At 46.7% G+C, this 14,018-nt stretch overlaps 1 pseudogene; it reads left to right on the top strand.

The window, feature by feature from the left end:
* Positions 1-2,316: 2,316 nt before the first annotated feature.
* Positions 2,317-3,959, top strand: LOC145417578 (polyadenylate-binding protein 4 pseudogene; annotated as a pseudogene).
* The last annotated feature ends 10,059 nt before the right edge of the window (positions 3,960-14,018 follow it).

Raw genomic sequence — 14,018 nt, 5'->3', positions numbered from 1 at the left:
GTGCTCAGAGGGAAAAATCTGTTGATGCAGTGGGAAGAAAATCTGTAAAGTTGCAACCAAATTCTCCATAAATACCAAGCTATCTCTAACAGGCTAATTATGTTTTTCACCATACTGAGGTCCGCGGAGGTTGTACAAAAAAAAAAAAAAAAAAAAAATCATCCTCAATAACATAACTGTTTTGCTTCAGTGCAGACATAAATCCGAGAATATCCGCTGGTGTAGCCTACTTAGAGAACCGAACTATAAAGCTCAGCACAACCGATTTTTATTAGAAACTCAATACTGAAGAAGATTGCTGCTTAACTATCTAGACTACATATTGTATAGGCTGCTCCCACAGAGATAGATGACTTCCTCAACTCTTCGTTTGTTAATCACAAGGGAACATACAGGCGATTATGCCATATTTTCATCACCCGCACTTTCCATAAATCTCGATCGATGCAAGAGTCCGAGGTTTTGTACTCCTTGTTACCTGTGCAAGGAGGTTATGTTTTACTCCGCGTTGGTTTGTCTGTCTGACTGTCTCTGTTAGCAGGTTACTCAAAAAGTTATGAACGGATTTTGATGAAGTTTTGTGGAAGGGTGGGCCATGGTCAAACGAATAAACGATTAAATTTTGGGCCGGATCCGCATCCGGATCCGGAGTATCTCGCGCAATATCTCCAAAAGTTCTTGAATGGATTTCAATGAAATTTGTGGAAAGGTGCACATTGGACAAAAAATAAAAATAAAAATAAAAAAAAAATTGGGTCGGATGATTAAATTTGGGGGCCGGTCCGGATCCAGACCCAGAGTATCTCGTACAATATCTCCAAAAGTTCTCAATGAATTTCAATGAAATTTAGTGGAAAGGTGGGCCATGGACCAAGAAAGAAATGATTAAATTTGGGGGAGGATCCGGCTCCTATATCCACGGTACTTAATTCTGATCCTTTTTAGTGGCATTGGCGGAGGTATGGAATCTTTGAAAGCTTTCTAGTTCCTCTTGTTCCAAATGTTCTTGGCTCATATTTAAACAGTTTACTATTCTGGGCATGCGCGATATAAATAAAGTTATCCATGGCCGTCGCAATAACGTTCAGGGAAAGCTGGGTGTTCGTAGTTGGCGCCCTTGTCGTTACCACCAGCTTTTGAACTCGTTATTTTAATTTATTGTGGGTTGTTGAGGAAACTCGATTTTCATTTGACACGACGACAATAAATGGATAATAATATATTATCACGACGACAGTAAATGGATAATGATATCTGATCTTATACAGAACTCACATTTTATTTGTAAATCAGTAATTTAAGATTTATAATAATGCAAGGTGCAAGATGGGAGGCGCGGGTGTGTCGGAGAGTATCCACGGGAAGCAGAGTTCGAATTTATCAAGGATCTCAAGCAATTTCAGGGTAAATAGGTCTCCATAGCATTTATATTGTCAGAAATCTATACAATTTGATTCATTTAACTATTCACTTAAGTGTAATTGTGTAGGCTATATTGCATGGTAGGTACTTTGGAAAAAAATCTTTCACGTAACTTAAGATGGTTTGTGAATGCAGCCTCTAAGGTCAGCATGACGACTGACATGATTGATGTTATTAATCTACGATAAAGATCAAACCTAACACTGCCACTAAAGTTTTTGACTTACTGTCACACAGATTTATTAACTACATTTTGTATATGCAGTACCCAGGTGGCTTCATTATGTGTGATAATTTTGTCACTGATGATGTACTAATGTTTTGCACGCATTATAGTAATGTTGATGGGGCATTTAGGGATTGGATGATGAATGGGTGAGTAATTTTCCACCAGTCGCTGCGGTCTCGAAGGTTTTTAAGTTTCTGAGGTGACGAAAGAGCTGGCTCTCTGCTGACGCACAGAAATTCTAATTGGTGGGAATTTTAGTACCTCATATGATTTCAGAGTGTGGAGAGTAATTAAGGTGGCTTGTGACGCACTTAATATCCGAAACAAGTATAGGCTACGAGAGAAGTGTGCAAACAGGAATTTGAGGTGAATGCTTGAATGTGTGAATGACTGTACTCAGTTTCCTTTGGCACAGTTGAACTTTTACTTTCATTCAGTTTCCTTTGTCCTAAACTCACCATATTTGTGTGTGTGTGTGTGTGTGTGTGTGTGTGTGTGTGTGTGTGTGTGTGTGTGTGTGTGTGTGTGTGTGTGTGTGTGTGTGGATTGTAATTTATCGAGCTGAATGCAGTATTTTTTTTTTTTTTTATTCCAGGTAATTCCAAGGGCTACAGCTCGTACACTTCGAGAAAGAAAAGGCTCTCTGGAGAATCATCCAGAAAATAATGGAAAAGTTGGGAGAATTCATCCCTAGAGCAGATAGAGAAAGAGAGTTCAGTGAGACAGCAAATCATTATAATAATTTAGTATACTTAAAGACCTTCGGAGATGATTTGGATGATGAAAAGCTATATGAGGTTTTCTCTGCTTTCGGTAGGATTACCAATCACAGAGTGCTGTATAGTGGGGAAGGGAAGTCCAAAGGATTTGGCTGTGTTATTTTTGAAGAACCTGAAGCTGCCAGGTTGGCTTGTGAGGATCTAAATGGCAAGGAGATGAATAACAGACGGATTCATGTAGGAAGAGCCCAAGAGAGAGGAGAGCGTCAGGCTCAACTGAAGAAATTCGAAATGATGATTGAGAGGATGCTTGGAAACCGACCTGTTAACCTTTACATAAAGAATCTCGATAATACAATTAATGATGAAAGGCTTCGTGAGGAATTCTCAAACTTCGGAACGATCACTAGTGCCAAGGTCATAACCGAGGATGGACGATCAATGGGATCTGGCTTTGTAAGCTTCTCTGCACCAGAAGAAGCTACACGTGCAGTTACGGAGATGAATGGCAGAATCTTGGTCAGCAAACCATTGTATGTTACTTTGGCACAAAGCCGTGAAGACCGCAAGGCTCACGTGGCTTCTCAGTACATGCGGCGTGTTGCAGGCATCAGGATGCAGCAGATGGGACAGATGTTTCAGCCTGGTGGTACCAGTTACTTAATGCCAACAATGCCACAGGTTCAGCGTTTCTATACTCCACAGATGGCTGCACAGGTCAAAGCTACCCCTCTCTGGCCAGCACAGCCAGCAGCACAGGTTCGGGCTGGAGCCACTGCGTCCTTCCTTATGCAGGCTGCTCCATTCAGATCTACCCCACGCCAAACACAGCCTCCTCGCAATGTTCTGCCCATGGCTACTGTTGCTGCAGCTGCTCAGCAACAGCAAATACTCAACCTGCTGCAGGCGGCTAGGCCTGTTTGCGCTGCTGGTGTGCCATCATCAGCTGCCCTCTCAACCGCAGCACGTGCTTCCGACAAGTACACCAACAACATGTGTAACCTTCCAGCTGTGTCTGATGGAGGCCCAGCTGCTGCTGCTGCAGTGGCCCCGGTGGCCCTGCCAGCTGTGCATATCCAGGATCAGGAGCCCCTTACCTCAACAATGCTATCTGCAGCCTTGCCTCAAAAACAGAAGCAGATCCTCGGTGAGAGACTCTTCCCTCTCATCCGTGAAATTTGTCCTGAACTTCCCATCAAGATTACTGACATGTTGTTGGAAATGAACAATTCATTTCTATTGCACATGCTGGCGGATCGCAACTTACTCAAGGCCAAAGTGGAGGAGGCAGTTGCTGCGCTTCAGCCACTGACTCCATCCATGTTGGCTGCAGCTTCACCTCAAGAGCAGAAGCAGATGCTGGGTGACAGGCTCTTCATTCTCATCCATGAATCGTATCCTAAGCTGGCTGGTAAGATTACTGGCATGTTGCTGGAAATTGAAAATTCCTACCTGTTGCACATGCTGAAGGATCACAACTCCCTGAATGAGAAAGTGGAGGAGGCAGTTGCTGCGCTTCGAGCTCACCATGTCAATCAGCGAAGGCTGTGGGTGTGGCAATAACTAACCAAAAGAAGAATGACATGTAAATTTATTATATCAAATCTTTGGTCACAGTAAATTTGGTGTAGATTCAACAGGATTTACAGTTTCTGGCCACTGCATCAACCTAGCTCACACGGACAGCAAGATGGTTTCTAGGCCTCTTTCGTCTCAAGTTTTAAGATAGCACTTTTGCCTGATGACCTAATTTTCTTTTGTGCCCTGTCTTATGAGTTACCATTTTGTGCTTTATGACCTATTTTCCGTTTGTGACTTGTCTTATGAGTTACCATTTTCTTTATGGTTTTCGTTTCTTGAAAGGTCCTTTTATGTTACTGGTCATTTTATTTGCACGCTGTCTGGGACTCTGTTCTATCCCGGAATACAAAATAAATATCTGTAAAAATGGCAAAGTAGATTTAAAAGAAGACAGATAACCCATAACTACAGCAGCTGCTTATTTATTAACCTTTCCGTTCATTTTAATGTAACCCTATTGCAGGTTGGAACATTTTTGTCAAGAGTTTTTGTTGTACGGCATCCATTTTTGATGAAAGGTTCAGATATGCCATATTTTAATAAAATATGGATTATAATGTCTATTATATTTAATTTATGTGTAGTTCTATATATTTTATACATACACGTCTGTATACTGTATATGTATGTATGTTTTATAAAAAAAAAAAAAATCTGTAACCAAATAGATTTTATAACAGTTTCGATCAGTAAAATTATTTAATAGATGATGTTCTCTGAATGAGACTTAAATTGGATATTGGAAGTGTTATGCTGGTGTTCTTAAGGCGACTTCTCGTCCTAAAAACACTAGCGACTGAAGCGGGGTCCTCTTTCCAGACCGGAAGTAAAGCACCCACAAAGGAACAAGACATAAACACCAGGCAATACACCTTAACACATCTATTGCCTTAATTCTAACCGTTACAATAAAACACAGAGTGATATTTGAGATACAGGGGACAGGGACACAGAGGTAACCTTCAGCACCACAAGATAGTCACACTTAGTACACAATACAATGCACATACAGGGATGTCTTGAATTATATATGTTATTGTCTATATGTCACTTTTAGGCAGGATATACACTGAACTGACCACAAGGGAATAAACAAGATTGGGAGTCCGTAGGGGAAATACTACTATAAATAAGACAGGGTACGGATCGCGACACTTGACACAGTCACTTAGTCGCGGCGACACTAACACACGGACTTTTAATCTACCCGCGCACTGTAGTCTATATTCGTTCACAGAAAGTTATTTTATTGGGGGGACTCGTATAATTACTCTAAGGTTCATTCCCTGTCCTGCCGGGCACTGAGTTCTTTAGGCCTAATGGTAACTGTTGCTGGTTTCGCACTGGTCTTCACTTGGTCACTGTTCACTGTTATTTCCTCTGGTTTGTTCTTGGCACAAGGGGCGTCACTATTTACCTGTATCTCCTGGGTTATGTTCACTCCGTGACAGGGGCGTGAGGGTAGAACCCTAGGGGGACCCGGCCTGCAAAGGGCAAGGGATTACCCGCAGGGGAGTCACTGCCCGGGTCACACTCGTCGGCGGGGTGCAGGGAGGCCCTTCTGTCTGGGGGCCTCGACCTAAGAGGTGGCCCTCGAGTTGAAGCCTCGTCGGTGGAGTGCAGGGAGGGCCTCCTGTCTGGGCCTCCTGCCATAGAGGGTGTAACAATAGCCGTCAATACGGTGTTACCTGGGGACTGAATCTAGTTCAGTCCCACCCCTATTCTGACGATGGTTGTCCTGCCCGCAAGGTAGTTGACTTTCTCTGGTCATCTGGTGTTGGGGCAGTTGCGGGGAAAAGGGACTCAGGACAGTAGTGTCCCGGTGACCCTCTTGACCTGGGTCACTAGCCCCACCGTTGTGTCCTCCTGGGGTGGTGGTGTGGTAGCGGCCAGGTGGTGGGGTGGGGGGTGGCGGGGTGGGTGGTCCGGCGGTGGGCATTTTAGGAAGCAATAAACTGTTGTTTTATTACCTAACTGATGATAATGATTATCCCAGTTTTAGTAAAGTATATGTGGAATACATAATTGATGCACTAATAAGTCAGTGCGGTCTTCTCTATATCTTGAGCAGCTGCGTGGAGTTCAGTCTTGAGGAATTATTGTTACTTTAGATCACAATCACATGTAGTACCACTTTTAACACAAGTGAAATGCGCGCTCCCGCCATCAAACCCCCCACCCCACTACAGAGCTGCAGCCCCATCCTCACCCCAGGAAGACACCACAGTGGGCCAGGTAAACAGGGTGCAGACTCGGAGCGAAACGGGCTCAGGTACGCCCCGGCCCTATAACCCTCTTCCCCTCAACTCACCCAACCACGACATCGCAGTGACGGCCAACTACATCTTGGCCGGACCAGCCTTCGCCAGGATAGGGGTGGGACTAGTGAACTCACAGTCCCAGTCAGCACCGCGGTTTCGGCCACTGTCCGGTCCGGGGAAGGATTGGCCACCGTCCGTCCTTATGCTGTAGCCCCTTGCAGTCCCGCTGCAACCACACCTGGTACATCAGAGGGAGGTGGAACCATGGTCTCAGCCACTGCCCGGACCAGGGAAGGGTCGGACACCGGCTGCCCTTCAGGTGCTGCCCTTGGGGACTTTGGAACTGCGACCTTGGCCACCGTCCAGGTCGGGGAAGGGCCGGCCACTGTCCACCCTTCGCCCAGTCTCTAGGGCTTCCCCGTCGAAGGAAGTCCCTGGCGTGGCCCACCATCCACCCAGAGGCCGCGCAGGACATTCTCTCCCCTCTCTCTCCAGGTGTGGACTCCCGGAGGAGCTGGCGTTTGAGGAGTGGTGGCTGGGTCCAATACCTGAGGAAGGGATCCACGCCCTTCAGCCTGCCCCCGGACAACGCCCGGCCCTGACGGACGTCCCACGGACGAGACACCACAGCCAAATCCTGACGGTGCCCCAGTCCAGAGGTGACTGCAGCCCCTGTCTTCCCAAGGACAACCCCAGGACCCCAGGGCAGGACAGCCCTGACCCCACTCACCACCGGCCCTCCACTCAGAGTAAGAAGCAGCAGGCCCAGCCCCTGACGCTGTTTGGCCCCAGCCCCAAGGGCCACTCACCAGGTCGAGGCCCCACCAGGAAAGGGCCTCTCTGTACACCAGCCCACAGCCACGCCCAGACAACTTCACCCTCCGCCAGGAGCAGGCGATGATAGGCGCGTCTATTGATCCTGTCAGATCCCAGTCCCGAGGGCCACCCTCCAGGTCGAGGTCCCACCAGGAAAGGGCGTCCCTGTACACCAGTCCACAGCCACAACCGGACGACCTCACCCCCCTGCAGTTGTTCCGTGCCCCCTACGGGAGGGTACGTCCGACTACCAGCCTTCCACGCCCGGGCGCCACTTATGATTAGCCCAGGTCTCAGTCGCCCAGTAAGCCGAACAGTGTAATATCAGTGCCACCATTGTGAAACAGGGACTGACAGTGTCTGTGTTACGTGTCTTACCTACACCTATGGTGCAGTGAGAACTGACAGTGTCCATACTCAACACAGCAGCACCCTTAATACACAGTGAGAACTGGCTAAGTCTAGAACTTACGAGTAGTACACTAAGGCTGTATGGTAAAGGCTATTCAGACTGTACTTACAACTATATGGTGTATTGTTGATAAATAGTAATGACTTCCAGTGACTACATTTACTGTATATATATCGTGTGCATAAATGTTGTGTACCAAAGCCTGACATTGTCCATGTAAACTATACTGTATATATATGCTGTATATTGTAAGGGGATCAGAATTAAGGCAAAATATGTGTAAGGGTGGTCTGCCGAGTTTTTATGCCCTGCTCCTATTGTTGTGTGTTCTAGTTCCGGTCTCGAAAGATGACCCCGCCCAGTAGCTAGTGTTCTTAAGACGAGAAGTTGACCTAAAAACACCTAGCATAGCAATAAGGGTGTGAGAATATGGTGTGGTATGAAAGTGAGAAATGAATGTGCAAGAACACAGCTATTGAGGAATGTGTAAGTCATGCGAGAGAATGTGAGTTATAGTGATGAAAATGTTATATTTGAGCCAGCTTGAAGGTGGAAAGAGGTGTGGTAGGCCAAGATAAATGAGTGTGTGTGAAAGCGATGAATGGAGATTGATGAGAGTATAGGGAACTGACAGCTGAGGACAAAGCTGGTCGGAAGAAATTTGTATGGAGGACTGTAAGACAAGGGTTTGGCATCTCTCTTCTTTCCCTGTGAAGTGATAGCTGTCAGATTGATAAAATGATAAGACGATGAATCACGTAAACGTGGATGTCTATGCCTGTGAGGTGAGGTCAGGATTCTGGAGGCTTGAATGATGAGTGAACAAGAGTGTGGACTATCCAGCTGGGCAGACTGTTTTTCTCGTTTCTTCTTTTTTGTTACCCCTGGCTCTTTGGACCGTAGGCTACCTTACTCCATCCTAGGGAGGGAATGAGGCAGTGGCGTAGCATGGGTTGCCATGCAGCGCCCGGGGCAAGGAAAGTATTGCGCCCCCTAACCTGTGGCCCTTTAGCACTCCCTGAGTCCCTACCACCAGTCCAGTAATTGAGCTCCTTACCCCCCATGCACATGTATTTTAAGAAAACATTTTATTGTATAAACATTTCTTCACTTTCGTAAATGTTTAAACCATTAAATAATTAACCTGTCACGTCCCGAGGTTTTCAGCACCTCCGACATCCCCCAATCCCAAGGTATTTTCAATTTTTTTTTTTTTTTGGCTAAAACCTTCGCTTTGGTGAGAAACATCGAAAATCCATAGAGAAATCGCTCACCTGAGGGTTAAAATACTCGATCCAGATAGGAGTACCTCCTTACCTGACTGGGTTTTCTAACAGACTGGCTCCAAAGAAAACGAGTTCTATGGGAGGGTAACTATTTCACACAACTTATAAACGGTATTTATTTACTTGGATTATGGCGTCTGGCAATAGATAGATATAGATAGATGAGAGTATATTGGTTTTCAAGCAGTAATATACCGGTAGGCATTATAAGTATTGTTTCACTCACTCATCACCATACCTGACTTTCTTTTGCCACATTACCTGATCATTATTTCTGACTATTTCTTCTTCTAATGCTATGTAAACTTTGTCCTCCACATTGTCATCGATTGGGAAATCACTCTGGCCCTGAATATCTTTTCTGGCCGGGTCACTGGTAACAGGTGAATTGCCGAGACAATGGCATGAGGGGGGAGGGGGGAGGTTATGCGGTGTAAGGCATTGTCCCTGCTTGGCATCTTGTAGAGGAATAGAGGAAGGTGTCCAGCGTATACGTACGAAAAATCAAGCGTGAAAATTGAAAATTGTGCAAATTAGGGACCTTGCAATTGCACGACGTACCAGTACGTCACCAGGACTGGCAAATGCAAAATGTTGCAACATACCCATACATCGACGGGACGGGGCGGGTTAATATATATATATATATATATATATATATATATATATATATATATATATATTGTTATGCTGGGTGTTTTTAGTCCGACTTCTCGTCCTAAGAACACCAGCGACTGAGCAGGGTCCTCTTTCCGGACCGGAAGTAAAGCACTCACAAAGGAACAGGACATAAAAACCAGGCAGTACACCTTAACACATCTATTGTCTTAATTCCTACACCGTTACAATATAAAACAGAGACGGGAGGTATTGGATATGCTGTAGACAGGGACACAGAGTTAACCTTTAACACCAAGGTTTACAGTTACATTTAAGACACCGTATTCTTCATTTACACTTAGGTAATCAGTTACAATATTGTGATACCCGTATTTCGTCTATAAGCAGAATTGGTATTATATATATTGAGTCCGATGCACTAGTGGTGGACAGGGCCAAGAGTTAGTGGGGTGAATATTACTATAACTGGATAGGGTGCGGGTCGCGACACTTGACAGAGTCACTTAGTCGCGACGACACTTATTCACAGACTTTTGATTCTCCCGCGCACCCTAGACTTGGTCCACGATTTCTATAAGTTCTTTTGTCTGGGACTTAGGATATTTCCTATTCTGCCGGGTATCAGGCCTTAGTAGGTTATTGGTAACTTTATCACTGGTATTGTTCTGGCCCTCACTTTGTCACTGTTCACTGTTATATTCCCGTCTCGACTGTTCACGACGCAAGGGGCGTTAATGTCACTATTTACCCGTGTTTCCTGGGTATAATTCACTACAGTGTCAGGGCGTGAGGGGGAGGCCCTACAGGGAGCCTTCCTGCAGGGGGCAATACACTGCCCGGGTCCTGGTCGTCGGCGAGTGCAGGGAGGCCCTCCTGTCTGGGGGCCTCGACCTGGGAGGAGGCCCTCATACTGTAGCCTCGTCGGTGGGGTGCATGGAGGCCCTCCAGTCTGGGGGCCTCGATCTGAGAGGTGGCCCTCGGGACTAGGGCCAAACAGCTGCAGGAGGCGGGCCTGTCGCCTCTGGCTCCGGGGAGAGAGAGAGCCTGGGTTGCCTGGACCATGGGGGCTGCTGTTCGGACATGGGGGTCCTGGGGCTGCGGTCGCCTGTAGGGGGAGGCACCGACAGGGGTGAGCTGCGGCACCGTCTCCGTTGGGTGTCCGGCAGGGGCAGGGATCTCCCAGGGCTAGGTGGTATGACCTGGATCGGGCCACGCCACCACTCTGGCAGCACCTCCGGGGAAACACTCCCGGAAGGGGACAAAGGGCGTCCCACGCAGCTGAGAGGGAAAGGGTCGTCCGCGCAAGGGACTTCCTGCATCAGGAGGGCCTTTGGACTCACAAATGAAGGACATACAGTGGCCGCTCCTTCCCCGTCAGGTACAGTGGTCGTGAGCACGGTTTCATGACTCCTTGGGCCCACAGCTGAAGGGTGTACAATGGCCGCTCCTTCCCCCACACGTATAGTGGCAGTGCTGGCGGTGCTGCTCCCGAAGGAGGAAAATGCAAGAGAAGGGTACATGGAGTCCGTGCCCTCTCCAGTACGTACAGAGTCATAGCCTCGGGTCTATCTACCCTGGTACGTACAGCGACCGTAGCCGTGGGCCTATCCGCCCTTTGGGAAGCAACTGAAGGGCGTACAGTGGCAGCTCCTTCCCCGTCACGTACAGTGGCCGTGAACGCGGTGTTGCTCCCGTAGGAGGGAAAGACAGGAGAGGGGTGCACAGAGACCGCGCCCTCTCCGGTACGTACAGAGGCCGGAGCCGTGGGTCTATCTACACTGGTACGTACTCTGACTGTAGCTGGGAGCTTGCCTACCCTTAGGGAAGCAACTGAAGGGCGTACAGTGGCCGCTGCTTCCCCGTCACGTACAGTGGCCGTGAATGCGGTGTTGCTCCCGTAGGGGAGAAAAGCAGGAGAGGGGTGCACAGAGGCCGCGCCCTCTCTAGTACATACAGAGGCCGTAGCCGAGGGTCTATCCACCCTGGTATGTACTTCGGCTGTAGCCGTAAGCCTGCCTGCCCTTTGGGAAGCAACTGAAGGGCGTACAGTGGCCGCTGCTTTCCCGTCACGTACAGTGGCCGTGAACGCGGTGTTGCTCCCGTAGGAGAGAAAGGCAGGAGAGGGGTGCACAGAGGCCACGCCCTCTCCGATACGTACAGAGGCCGTAGCCGTGGGTCTGTCTACCCTGGTACGTACTTTGGCCGTAGCCTTGGGCCTGCCTGCCCTTCGGGAGGTAACTGAAGGGCGTACAGTGGCCGCTCCTTCCCCGTCACGTACAGTGGGCGTCGACGCGGTGTCACCGGGGACTGAATCTTGTTCAGTCCCACCCCGATTCTGGTGACGGCTGTCCTGCTCGCAGGGTTGTTTCCTCTTTCCGCTTACCTGGTGTTGGGGTAGTTGCGGGGAAGAGGGACTCTGGACAGTAGTGTCCCGGTGACCCTCTTGTTCTAGGTCACTAGCCCCATCGTTGTGTCCTCCTGGGGTGGTGGTGTGGTAGCGGCTCGGTGGTGGGGTGGAGGGTGGCGGGGTGGGTGGTCCGGCGGCGGCGGGTATTTTACTAACCTAGGGCCTGACATACACCGAGAGCACACGCCTGCACCAGCCAATGTGGCGCGACATTCATCCGCTACTGAGCGATAGGCTAACCTAAGCCACTATATGACTACCCCTACAAAATTTGCTCCCCCAACTCAAACTAGGCTTAAAAGGTAAGTCTTAGTTAAAATAGTTCAGGGACGTAATATAATGGAAATTGGTAACGTTGGTTACTTCTAAAGTTATACCGGTTACTATAGTCGACTGGTATTAGAAATATATTTTTGCATTAGTTTTACTTCAGTAATCACTCTAGTTTGGTTGTACAATGCATGTAAGGGTAATTGTTACAAAAAGGGAGATAATAAGATTTGCACAACATACGGTGGACTGTAAATATGCTACAGACTCCAATGTAATCACATATCTTAACACGTAATCATTATAAAGCAGGAAGAAGACCAGTAGTTGCTAGGGGGTAGTCAGGTCTTCATTACAGCTTCACATACACATCTGCACAGTTGGTAAATCACAAGCTACTGATAGTATATGGAGCCTTAGTGGTAAGTTGCAGAGGTACTGAATACACTATGTAAAGCAGTAGTTATGGTTGACCACTGCTTCTGGGCTAGGTAAATTTTTAAAGTAACCAATGCTTTTTTTTAATTAAAATTTATGTTCCAATGCAAAATAGTATGTTTTAATTAATTCTGATCATCATTTTTTGGCGAAAATCCCCCTTTTTGGAAATTTGAGTAAGAATTCCAAAAAGGGTCGTAATATAATGAAAATCGGTAATGTTGGTTACTTCTGAAGTAATACCCCTGTTTATATTTGTATTAATATCCTTTTTGTGTCCCATAGGAAAGATTATTTACCTGGTACTTTCACTTTTTGGTATGTTTTGCTAGTCTTGCAACATTCTTGGAAAACAGTTTTTGTTTTCACCTTGAAGAGGTTGGTTAGGTTTGGTTTGGATTGTTTCTCCATTACATTCATAATAATGTTACATTCAAGCTGAAGGATGTAAAAGTTAAGTCTGAAAAGTACCAGGTCTGGTTAAAATGTCTTGTTTTAGAGAATGTGTGAAAAAAGTTACCTAGAAATTAGATTTTTTTTTTTTTTCCAAGGAAGTAAAGGTCAGATGTGAACAGAATATCCAAAAGGAAAATGTTGTCAGGGAAAATTTTATCTTTAAAGCACTTTTAACCTTTGTGGCAAAGCAAGGTTTTTCTGGTTTTTAAAATTCAGACCTGTAAATTTTTATGTTAGGGCACCCTTGGCTTTTGTGGTGAAACCAAGATTTGTTTCAATGTTTACTTTTTATTCTTTTCAGAAATGTTTTGTTTACCCTTAATCCCTCTGCCTCGATGATGTACCCTATACGTCATGGCTAGGCAGTAGGAGTGTACGAGGATATGTATAAGCTGTCAGAAGCTAATGCTTTACCATGGGGACAACAGAGGGCTGTCTAAAGCTTCCTTGCTCCTTCTACTACTACTCAGGGGGGCAGGGGGAGCACAATGGCAGGGCATCGGACTCGGGACTGGGGGGTTGTGAGTTCGAGCCACGCCCGGTAGTTGCCATGCTGGGAGGGATAGCGCCCTTCTGCCACATAGCCGGGCTGCATGATCTAATGAGGTCTAGTTCGGTTGAACATTTCCTCTTTTTCCTTCTACTACTTAGATATAGTATTGGTGGGAAGCTAAGCACGTAGCAAATTGCTTAAGGGGTTGAGCTTGTGGTGAAGGAGTTAACCTCCAACAGCGCAGGTAATGGAGGACCCATTGGTAATAATGGATTTCATGCGGAATGTATAGCAAGTAAAGCATTTAACTCAGTAGTACTGTGTAATAGTGGTATAACAAGATTCGTTAGGATGTAAACCTGGTGGACTGCATAATGAAGTTTCCCTTCTCCTGTTTGCCATTCTCCTTTCAGGAGATAGGGAAGGAATTGAGGGATATTTGTTTAAATTGGCAATGGGACAGCCAGTTACTGTATGTCAGTGCTGCCACTGGAAGGCGTCGCTCTCCAGCACCAGCATTTAACTTGTATTATATATACAGTATTGCATGTACTATCACAATCACTAATTCGTTTACCCTTCTGGCAAGAGGGAAATGAGGGACAAG

This window comes from Coenobita brevimanus, chromosome 110 (assembly GCF_032717465.1).
Source record: "Coenobita brevimanus isolate Jiangsu-jjx chromosome 110, ASM3271746v2, whole genome shotgun sequence".
Lineage (NCBI taxonomy): Eukaryota > Metazoa > Arthropoda > Malacostraca > Decapoda > Coenobitidae > Coenobita > Coenobita brevimanus.
The sequence above is the reverse complement of the archived record's forward strand: the minus strand, read 5'-3'. Positions and strand labels throughout refer to the sequence as shown.